Here is a 12,188-nt window from a genome sequence, read left to right on the forward strand (position 1 = left end):
ATATCAGTTTGTGCCAAAATATCTTGGTGCACTTCAGTGCACATAGACATAAACAGCAATGAATGGATTTTGATTGAGAGTAATTTTATTTGATTCTCGGGGAAAAAGAGGATGTAGAAGCAGCTACAAGGTCTGCCACGTTTGTATTCGATCTGTCCAAAGGGTAACATAATGGCTCATCTTTGGGCCATCAAAATAGCTTTTTAGAGAGGAAAAAAGAATCATTTGGATTTCTGAAATTCTCCTATTTGTTTTCACTCGGTGATCTGCATGCCTGTTTGAGGGAAGATAACTTCCATTTTGTGGAAGGGACTTTATCCTTGCTTTTTGTTGTCTGTTGCCTGCTGCTCTGCCTGTCTGCAGTTTGTTGTAAATAAATCCGTGGTGCTGTGAGTCTTTGCTTCTCTGCCTAGTGCCTCTTCTGAGCAGTGGGAAGAACATACAGGCAAGTTAGAACTTTCTTTAAATCTATGTATAACAGTACTCTGCAGCATTGTGGTTATTACAAAAGTGGCTTTCAGACAGGACCTAAATGGAGCCAAATTTACCTCTACACTGATAAAGCGCTTTTTAATTTATCATTAGCTTACCCAAAGGCCTGCAAACACCAGGAAAAATAACTCATGCTCTTGTGTCACCAAATATCCTTCCACTGATGTACACATTTCAGAGTAAACTGAAACAATAATGTGGTGCAGAGAAGCAGCAGGTCTGGAGCTTGCTATTCTGTTCTCAGGTATTGCAGTATCTTCTGAGATCCTCTATGCCTGAGTATTTGCTTCTACTCAGGCAGGCAGCAGAAAGTGGGGCCCAAAAATATACTTAAGCCTTAGATGGGTCAAAAGTAACTATTGCACAGGGGATAAGCAGCTGAATTTATATAAAAATCTGTAATAAGGCCGATGGGTCTAAATTTAGCAATGGCAAGTACAAAAAGTAAAGATACCAACATTTTTTGTTTTGTAGTTTTTTTAGAAGAAACATTCAGCATCTCTGTGTGTGTGCTGCAGCCACAGGATGGTTAAAGAATAAGAGCTGGGAATAATTTTTATTTTCAGAAGGAGTTCCTCACCATACAGAGCTCCCTCTGTACAGGGAGGGCAACTGAGAAGAGATACATTATGAAGTAGCATGTACTGTTTTCTTCCTTCTGTCAAGCAGCTTAATATTTTAATTTTGTCTTTATTTCTGAATCCACCGAGTCACAGAAACTGAAGCTTGCTATGCAGGGGGTGCAAAGTTATTTGGAGCTGGCTGTTTTCATAATGATGAACAGATTAAATTCAGTGGGACAAGGTACAGCAAAAAGCTGTCCTGGCTTGGGGCTGTGTGGAGCCTAGAAATAGCTCTTCTGCGTTGGCTGTTTCTCCCCTGGGCACTCTGAGATCTTGTATTTGTTGTGTACTTCTGGGTTCTTTTGGGGGATTGGATTGTGCTAATCTGCAAAAGTGCGCCCGTGGGTGAAATATGTCCCTCTATAGCTGGAGGGAGGTGACATGGACTTGCCCCAGGATGGCCACGTGAGTATGATGCAGAGATCTATTGCACTTCTGTTCTAAAGCCTGCTCTGCACAACTGGAATGCAAATCTGTAACAACACAAGGTAAACCACTTGCGAAGATCCTTGCTTTAGAAATTTAAATCTGTATTGCTTTGGATTTTCTTTTTAGTCTTTTTTGGGAAGTTAAATATGCACCAGTTTATACCTCAGCTGCAGTAGATTAGGCCCACACAGTTTAAAAATATATATATTTTTACGTCTACAGAGTTTATTTGTTGATTTTTCTTTCTGTTGAATCCGTGGGTAGTGTGGAATCTGATCACATGAACTTGAAATGCTGCTTGCTAAGTGCCTGGTGACTTACAGCTCGTGTTGCAGTCCCTAAGGCCCAGGACATGCATGTTCCTGCCTTTCCTGCAGGTTGCTGCAAACTCAGGCAGCTGCCACATGGGTCTGCTAACACGTCTGCTGGGCAGGGAGATGGCATCTGGGCTGGGAGGATGCAGCACTTGTGTCCCTGATAGTGTTGATGTGTGGAAACTCAAGGAGTAATGTGAACTTGCATACTGTTTTCTATGGATTTTAAGCCACCAAACCTAAATCTTTCTCTATGTGTTTTATGTGGTGACTCAGAAGCCGTGTTTTAAAATCAAAGGTGGAAGCCTCCCATTAACTATGAAAGATATTCTGAAAAACATAGCACAATTGGTTGCATAAAATTGTTAATTAATGTAAAATAAAACGAGATTCTTCTGGTTTCACATTTTAGATGTGTTTTTCTACTGTTTTCTGGTATTCTCATGATATTTCACTTCTTGTGGGTTTTGTGGGATTTTGTTCCAGTCCATATGTTTGGTACTTCTAGAATTTACTCTTTTGTTTTGTTGCTTCGTGAAGACACGAACATCATTTTTCAGCTCTGAGTCCTGTGTTTGATTTTGGAAAAATGGAAGACCTTTGAACCACCACACCAAGTGTGAGCATGGCAGAAGTATTACTGAGTGGAGAAATAAAGTTTTTTGCCTTCTAGGAACTCCCAGCAGGGTATTGTGGTTACCCTTTCAGCTGCAGTGAAATAATGATCCTTAATACATTGGTTTGCTTGCTAGAGGAGCATTTCAGTGGCTGTAGGTTTGGACAGCGCTGATGCTTGACTCGTAATCCAGAGAAAATGCAGTAGCAGCTCACTGGTGACATGTTCCTCTTGTCAGTGCAAAAGTAAATATAGGATCATGTGTAAAGCCTGATTAGCATAATCTCCATTCTTGGGATGTCAGTATTATAGGATTAGCAGATCAGCGCAAAGGAGTGAAATGTAGACAATATCAGAATGAAAGTCTTGTTGTAACTTGTTTCTTTGGTTATGTTGAAATGAGCTGGCTCTTGTTTGGGGGTCTCAGATACAACATCAGCTTTGTGCTGCATGGAGAAGGGAGGAAGGGGGGCTTGGTGAGTACTGTCCAGCCAGGTACAATTACACTTCATCATACGATCTTTGAATCATTAAGATTGGAAAAGACCTCTAAGATCGTGAGATCCAACCATCACCCCATCACCACCATGCCCACTAAGCCATACCTCTGGAAGGAGTCTGCACTGCCTTGAAGCGTCATTGAGGCCCACCAGGAGCATTTCCCAGACTTGTCCATTGGGGAGCTTGTCAAGCGATTCTTAAAAAATAATACATAATAAACAAACCAACCAAAAGAAACCCACAAGTGAACAAAAATACAAAACTATTCCTGCTCTTCAGTGTGAAAATCCTGTTTGTGATGTGCAGAGGCAGGGAAATCAGTGCCTGCTTTGCCCTAGCACTGCCTCCAGTCTGTGGGTGTATAAAAACACCAGAAGTTTAATTAACTTTTTCTCCTCTCTTGTTGATCCCAGTACACTGTAGGCACACACTGAAAGTGTGTAAAGGTGATGGTCAATGCGTATCTGAGAGGGAAGTGCCAGTGTACTTTGGTTTTATCCTGGCAGTGGGTGGGAGTGGAGGAAGACAGTCTGTTTCACTGCCACCACGTCTTTTTTCCTTTTTGCTGGAAAGGATAAAAGCTGTTTGGAGAAGAAGGGGGGGATGTGAGAGGAGTATGGCACATCAGCAGTCAGAACTTCCCATAGATTTGTTACTGCAGTTTGGAGCAACTTTAAGTCACAGTAATGGGGGAAAAAGGTAACAGCAATACAAGATGTGATGTGTTACAAGCAGCAAATTGCAAGGACAATTAAGGGAGGTAACTAAGTCATTTGGCTCAGATTTGTATTGTTTTGTGAGTAGGATAACAGGGGAAGGAGGAGCAGGGTGGTTGTTGTATCAGAACCCTTCTCATTGGGACTCAGAAGTGCGAAGTTGCACCCAGCCTTGGGCATATACAAAATACCAGGCTTCAACTCTCAGAACACCGGTGCTGCTGATTCAGTGCAAGATTTTTGTGCCTGCTATATGTAACTTTGGCTTGCCAAAGGTTTCTGTGCAAAGGTTTTCTGTGCCCTGGGAAGTCCTCTTTCCTATAGGGCGGCCATATGGTCATGATACTGGGCCATCTGTTTAGCTCTGGGACCAAGAGAACTCCCATGAGGTTGCTGGAGAGGATCATCCCCCTCGCTGCCGGCTGTGGCCCCTCCTGGGAGCCACAGAGACAGTCCTGGGCTGGTACAGAAAGCTGGGAGGCACACACTGTCTCGACAATGGGGAAAAGGCACCTTATGGGCGAACCGAGGCTGCTCTGGCTGTGGATGCATGCCAACATACATAGAGCATAGTTAGCATGGCGAGAATGGTTGTTGGGGCACAAGCGGTTAATGGAGCAGAGCAGCTGCTGATGGACAACTGTGTTGTAGGGGGGAGCTCTCTGCAGGAGGAGAAAATGGACGGCGGGAGGGCATGGAGCAGGAGTCCATGGAGCAGGAGTCGGTGAGGGGCTGAGCAGGTGAAGGAGGAGGAAGCTTTCGCAGCAGGCGTGTCCTGAATGCTTCACAGCGGAAAGTTACAGATGCTGATCTGAGAGCTGCGGCTGATTCTGGAAACAAATGGGATAAATAGTGGCATGAGGAAAAAAAAAAGTTGAAATGCCCGAAGGGCGCATCTGCTGTGGCCAGCAATTCTGCAGGAAATGCACCGAAACTGGAGAGAGACGGGGAAGCTGCAGATAAACACGGCCCCCAGCAAAGCCAAATGAAGGCCATGGGCCTGAGAAGTGCCTGCAATAACGTGCTGAAGATCTGGCTTTCTTTTTTGGCTCTCCACTGAAGTAGCTGTGTTTAACGAGGGCCCGATACTGGCTGTAGTGAATGAATTTTAAAGGTGTTTTGTATTCTGAGCTCGGAACCTCTACTCTAGAGACTTTTCTGTTGCTTTCAAGGCTGTGTTTGAAGAGCAGGGGAGTAGCACTGTGGGTCTGTTAGTCTGAAATTTGAATAATTGCACGGTCATTACATTTTGTACAAAAAGGAATTGACTCTAAAAGCAGCTGATATGTTATCATGACTAGAGCAATAGCAATGCCCTCTTTCACTGCAGTGAAGTTTCATTGTTAGAGAGCATAATTGACATTTTTTATTGAAAGATTAAGAAGAATTTGTTTACAGCTTGCAAACAAAGAGGTTTTAATTCAACAAACTGCAGCAGGAATAAGCAGCAAGTGGCATTTTCATCTGCTGGCTGGTTAGTGCTTTAGCTGCAGAATGCCGCGGATAGAGAAGTATGAAGGAATTTGCAGCTCAATATCTGCCCAATAAAGCGTGCATCGCACTGGCAAATGCCAGAAAGCTGACGGGGAGAAACCTTGAGTGCAAAGAAACAAAGGGCTATAGTTAATATTAACACCTTTTGGGAAGACACCGTGGTTTCTGGAGATCGGCTTCATGATGCCTGCTGCACAAAGGTCAAGATATGGCACTTCTGAGGATGCTTTTGCCACGGAGCCATCAGGATAACACCTGCCAACTCAACTGGGTGCTAAAGTAGGTATCTGAATTATTTTTGTGTCTCTGGGTTTATTGTTTCATGGTCTAATAGACTCAGGAGCTAAGTGATACTGGCATTTCAAAGTGGCATGTTGTGATTGGAAGGGGATGCTGTGTAAGTATTTGGAAAGCAGATCCAAATGAAGCACCATTGTCACCCGACTGCAGAGAGAGGCTCTTTGCTCTTTAAATATGTTTGGGATCCTGTTTGTGATGGTGGTTGTATCTTACTGACCAGATTGCTCTGCTGATAAAGACAAGGGTATGTGAAAAATTCGGTGTTATTTTTATGAAAGTTTCTATTTTGCAGTTGAAAAGCAATCAGATTTATTGTCTCTGCTCTGATCAAAGTTTGAGGAGTCTGAACTGAGCCCTGTTGTTCTGAAAATGCTCTGCTTCAGAGAGGCAAAAATCCCCTTTGTGTGCTCGGGGTGCCGACAGAGCACTGTGAGAAACGTGCTCGTCCCAACACCCATACAGCATCTATTGAGCCACATGCAATGCCACCACCGTGCAGGGGGAAGGAGGGGACTGACCAGGCCGATACTGATAAGCCTGAGACCTCCTGACCTGCACGTGATGCACATCCCTGCCATGCAGATTGGTGCTGTAGCCCTGAATTGGTAGTATCTTATATTGGGGGCAGGCAATAGAAACACTGGTGGGATTTTTTGGGTCTTGAATGCTGAATGGTAACTGCAGACTGTGTTGTTGCCATTACCTAACCAAAATCTGGCTATAGATAAAAGTGGTCATTAATGTATTTGTTTGTATTGATATTAAATGTCAGAGCTGAACTGACTGTAACCCTGGTGGGAAACAGAGGTGCCCTGAGCAAGAACATGGGTCAGCTGGTGCTGGGTCATGTCCCATAGGGGATTGATGAGCTCATGGCAGCTGTCTGACAAGCTAGTAGGGACAAGCTGTAGTGGTCTAAGACATCACAAAGCTATTTTGTGGGGGTAGCTTTGCTTTGCCAGCAATTACATCCTCTGCGGGGAAGAAAGGGTGAGAAGCTAGAGGGGGTTATGTATTGCTACAGCGACTGATAGGGGCTGCTGCAGAAATCATAGAATGACAGAATTGTTCAAGTTGGAAGAAACCCTTAAAAGTCATCTAGTCCAACTCCCCTGCAATGAGCAGGGTTGCCTACAGCTCCATCAGGTGCTCAGAGCCCTGTCCAGCCTGACCCGGGGCCAGAAATGTTGGCTGGGAACCCACATCCCATAGGTTCTCCTCCCTCTTTGCCCTTCCCTGGGGAGGCCACAGCTGGAGTACCTTGTCAATTCCAGGCTCCTCAGTTTAAGAAAGACAAGAAACTGCTGGAGAAAGTCCAGTGGAATGCTACAAAGATGATGAGGGCCTGGAGCATCTCCTGTAAGAGGGAAAGCTGAGAGATCTGGGGCTGTTCAGCTTGAAGGAGGGAAGATGGGGGTGATCTGATAAGTGCCTGTAAATACGTAAAGTGTGGGAGTGAAATGGATGGGACCAGGCTCTCTTCAGGAATGCTCAGTTACAGGACAAGGGGCAATGCATAGGAAGTTCCATCTGAACATGAGAAAGAACTTCTTTAATATGAGAATGAACATGAGAAAGAACTTCTTTAATATGAAAATGACAGTGCACTGGAGCAAGATGCCCAGAGAGGCTGTGGACTCTCCTTCTCTGGAGATACCTGAAACCCTCCACAATCTGTAAGGCCCTCCTTTAGCAGGGGTTGGACGAGATGATCTCCAGAGGTCCTTTCTAACCCTATGATTTTGTTTCTCTGTGATAGCAGTGAGTTGCCCATATAAAGTACCAAGATGATACAGGTTCAACAGAAACTGGGATACCAGGACACGTGGGCACATGGATGATGACTTTTCCATTAAAGAAATTGGTGTTGTATTCAGCACTTTTGCTTTGTAAACAAAATTTTTCCTCTCAAAGCCCCTAGCATGGATCTCAGATAACTTGTGTCTTTCAAAGAAAACCATATCTGAGGTTTGTCTTCTTTCCAGGATTCTTTCTGTTTACAAAACCAAATTAAGTAGTGCTTCTTGTTTTACATTAAAACAAGATACCCACCAGGATTTCCTGTTGCCTGTCTGTTGTAGCTGTGTTATGAAGCTAAACAATGTTTGTTTAAGTTCTCCTTCCCCACATGCAGCAGGAATTCCACAGCTCTGCCTCGCTTGGATCCACATAAAGGCCAATATTTTGCCCACACATTCCCCATTTCCACCATTATTCTGAGCTACACTTGCTGTCCGTTGCCCATGTGTCCCCATGTTCCCTGGTTCTTGGAGAGGTGCAAATCATGGGTTTGTACCTGCCATACCCCAGCCATTGGATGTGCTTGAAACAGAGCACCTGACTGCAAGGTATGCGCAAGCCTGTGTGATATTCATAGGCATCCTGAGGCTGGAGAGAGATAGGAAAACCTACAGTTCTGCCTCCTTTCTTGTTGACAGCCCCTGTGATGACCATGTGACATGGCAAGAGGTGCTCTCGCTATGGCTGTGCGGAAGGAGCCCAACGCCTTGGATGTATCTGGCTACTGCTGCTCCCCGCTGTGCAAAGTAAGTCACTGCCTCACACCTCTTCCCAACTGAAGGGAGGTGGGTGTCATTGACACGGTGGTGGAGAAAGCTTGTTGTCATCTGCGTTTTAACCTGGCCTGGAGTAGAGCTCTCTTGCACTGGGTGTGCTGAAAGAGGACTGTGACCCTGAAGTCTCCATAATTAATGCCTGTGCTACTGTGGGTTTGGAACCAACAATACAAAGCAATTTTCACTAGCATGAAGTGGTGGATTGAAGAGAAATGTATACATTTGCTCTTGGACTGGGCTGAGAGGAAGTAGTGCCTTGTTTGGAATCAGTTATTGCTGGACAAACAAAAGAGGGGCAGATCTCATCCTCCTTTCTGTACAGTACAAGCTCTTCATTAGGGTTTTAATGCTGATGGAGAGAAGATGCACATAAAAGCCTTCTTGGGACAGTGCTGTTTCTTTAAACATTCTGTTAACGTTAGAGACTAAGTAGCGTATCAGAAACCTGCATTTGTGCTCGCTTCAAATTGCTGCTGTGAAGGGATCCTTTACAAAACGAAACACATACTTCACCTCCTGGTCAGGAAAAGCCATTAATTGACTTCAGGTTCATCTCTATAGGAACACAGCCCTTTTATTGCCCTGCAAAGTGAGTTTGCAGAAATGCTTCTGTGTGTATATGTGTGCACACCCATGGTCTGCAGTGATGACTTACACTAGAAAAAGCAGTTCCTCAGTGCAACAATTTTCACCTCGATGGATTCACCACAGTCCCCAGGTTGAGTCAGAAAATCAGAGCAGGTATTGCTTCCCTTTGGGCACATTTCCTTCTTTCTCCTATTTGGCATGGGGGAGAGAGAAGTTGTACACAACATAGGAAAGAAGAAAGATGAGTTTGGATTATACCTCCACTTCATTTTTAGTATGTAAGGAAAGAGCAAATTGAGCAGACTTGCATGCGAAGTGCTCAGGGGTGTGAGCAGTCCGGCTCTGTGTTGGGAAATGATCATAGGTTGGAAAATCTGTAGGTGTAATTTATCGTAACTAGCGTTAATACACAACTCAGCACCTTGTATGGACAGGAGCATTGTGTTCTACATTGGCTGGTTAATTGCTTAGACCACATGCTTCCTTGGCTGTGTGATGGCAGCACAGCTGCTGGGGGTGTGGATGGACACCGGCTAATGCCTGCACCTCCCAGAGCTGCCGCTGAGCTGCACACGCAACCGTACTTCTCTGGGGCATGATGCCTGCAATCATCCTTAATGCACATCACAGCACTGATTTCACTGTCTCCTGTGAGGAAGGGAAAACCTCTGGGGTAGTAGTTCCCTGGTTTATCCATCAGCCTCACAGGAAGAAGGGCCTTTTCCTGCAGTGGGTCCCCTCACTGCTCTGGGGGTGCCTGGGGCACAAGGGGATGGCGCTGCCCTTCTGTGGGTGCTCTGTGGTGGAGCTGGTGATACATTGCTGCAGGAAGGGCGTCTGTCCTGAGGCAGTATTTGGTGTTTGTAAACATTATAAAACACCAGAGAACTGGAGATTTAGATGATCGATGTTCTTATGAACATGGGGTGACAATGCACCTGAGTTTGAGCTTTGAGTTTAGAGATGATGCTTAGTTGTAGGTAAATTCCTGCCCGCCTGCAGCCAGCAGGGGATGCTGGGGCACCAAGGTGCTGCTGGAGCACCAAGGTGCTGCTGGGCCACCTGCCCACCTCCGGTGACGTGTTCGCTGTTGAAACATGACACAAGTGAATACTAAAATGCTTAAAATTATTAGAATCTTTGTCATACAGCTGCAAAGAAATCCCTGCTGTGCAGCACAGGCTCTAGACATGAAGTGGTGTGACAGTGTGACTCTGGGGAGCTGTGGGTCCCGTCCCTGGAGATGCCCAGTGCCATGGATGGGGATCTGGGCAGCCAGAGCTGCTGGGGAGCAGCCAGCCCACGGCAGGGGTTGGGGCTGGGTGGGCTTTGAGGTCCCTTCCAACCCAAACCATTCTGGGATTTGTCACCTGATGTCCTTCTGTCATGGGTGATGGTGGCTGTCTGCTCTCACCTCTCCTGCCCAAGCAGGGTCTGCTGGTCCCTCTTGGCTCAGAGCCATGCCTATGTCTTGGTGCAGGTGGAACCTGTGGCTCTTTCTTGGCTGGAGTGGTTGGCTCGGTGAGGCCTGCTGAGCCTGTTCTGGCCCTTCCTTAAGGTGCTGGCTCCATGCTTCCCATGGAAGCTCTCAAATCTGGGAAACACACTGTACCTGGAGCATAAAAATATGACACCGTAAAACCCACTTTTGAAGAGTGTTCTGCTATGTCTACGTGTGGCATGGCCTTTTCTGTGCATGGAATGAGCTCCCCCCGAGGCACTCTAGCTAACTGTGTTAGTAGGGAAAAAAAGCAAGGTAAAACACCATGATTAGTGGTGGCAGTGCCTGCTTGCTGTGCCTCCTGGCAAGGTCAAGTTACACCGTGGATTTAACCTCACTCAGCTGAGTTTCTTATCGAATCGATATCTGGTTTTGTTTGTTGCTTCTGCACCGGGTCTAGCAAAATGCACAGTGAGTTCTTTTGTGCGTGTAGTGTCCTATTGAGGAATGGGAACTTGGAAGGCTATTACAAAACCCTCGTTAGTCAGCCAGGCTGCTGTGAACTGGAAATGAGTGCTTCTTAGTGATGGTGCTTTCTTTCACATTGCTGTAAATATTATGAAGGAGAAATGCCTTGTAGGTAAATGTGCGTTGATCAGGAACCTACAACAAGCAAACAACAGACAACTCAACAAACACAGCTACAATTTGATTGTTTTCATGACAAGAGAAAGAAGTATTTAGCTACTGAGTGCATCAAAACTATGCAATGGGTGTGACCGATAACAAAATCCCCCCCATCCTGGAGGATTTAAATCTGAACATGGACTAACACAGAACAGTAAGTATTTAATGAAGAAATAGGTAAGGAAGGAAAAACAAGCAGAGAGCTGCCCAGGAGAGCTGGTGCACCGAATGACTTCAGACAGCACAGCTAAACCTGGGCAATGAGATTAGAGCACAGACAGCACAGAGAAATAGCTGCAAGTCATCAGGTGTTGTGCTGGCCTTGGGTCATTTGTCTCACAGCATGCCGGGCTGCAAAAATAGCCTGCAGGATGCCTGGCGGCACCTATTAGGTGCTGCTAATTAATTGGCTGCTGAATGGATCTCTTGCAGTAAAGCAGAAGGAGAGTGCAGGGCTGCATGGTGAGGAGGTGCAGGAGGCTGGTGGGGGCCCTGGCACACAGAGCTGCTGCAGGTGCTGCATGGATCCTGTGGGGTACCCAGCAGCTGCACCTGCATGCTGGGCTGTGAAGAGGGCTGCTGTGCATGTGGGCACGCTGAGCTGCCTTTCTAGCTGGCAGGTGGGAGGAAAGCTCCTTCATCCAGCAGTGCTTCCAGCGTGAAAACTGGTCAGGCACTGCAAAGAACAGTGTGGAGATACCGAATGTTCAAACAGCGCAGTCGCTTTGCTTCTGATGGGCTTTAATTTTTCTGTAACGGCTTCTGGAGTGCAGAGTTCTTGCTGAGCGCCATGCTCAACAACTGAAAGCAAACCAAAGCCACCTGCTGCTTAAACATATACTTTTGGAGTTTGTAGTATGTATTGGTTTTATTGTCACTGTGCAGAACTCAGAGGTCTTCAGAGTAGTGATGTTCTGAATTTATTTATTGCTTACAGTAAACATGAAGCAGCTGCACTTGGCAAGTGTTGAAATATGTTCCAGTACAAATGGTCAGCAGAGACAAAAGACATCCTTATGATTTGTGAAAGTTGTAACTTCAATTCACTTCTGAGTCACAATTCTGGCAGGTGAAGAAATCAAACTTCTCTTGGTCATTCAGACCATTGTTACTCACAACCAGTTTGGGTACTGTGGGCTGCTTGTTGTGAGCTGGCTGGCTTAAGTTCCTTGCGAGCCCAGAGGGGACAGTTCCAAGCCCTTTCATTTCCAACCCCATCGAATGAAACTTCTCAACTTAATGAGTTGAGAAAAACTTGCACTTGCCCATGTGCTTTAACGGAGCAGGCAGGCATTCCTGTGTACCACGTAGTTAGGTGGTGGCCATGTGATGACAGAGAGGGCTCTTACACTTCATGCAGCAGCAGCACAGCTAGCACAAAGCCTGCAGAGTTGGGCTGCATTCTCACAGT

Source organism: Tetrao urogallus (genome assembly GCF_951394365.1).
Source record: "Tetrao urogallus genome assembly, chromosome: 5".
NCBI classification, from domain to species: Eukaryota; Metazoa; Chordata; class Aves; order Galliformes; family Phasianidae; genus Tetrao; species Tetrao urogallus.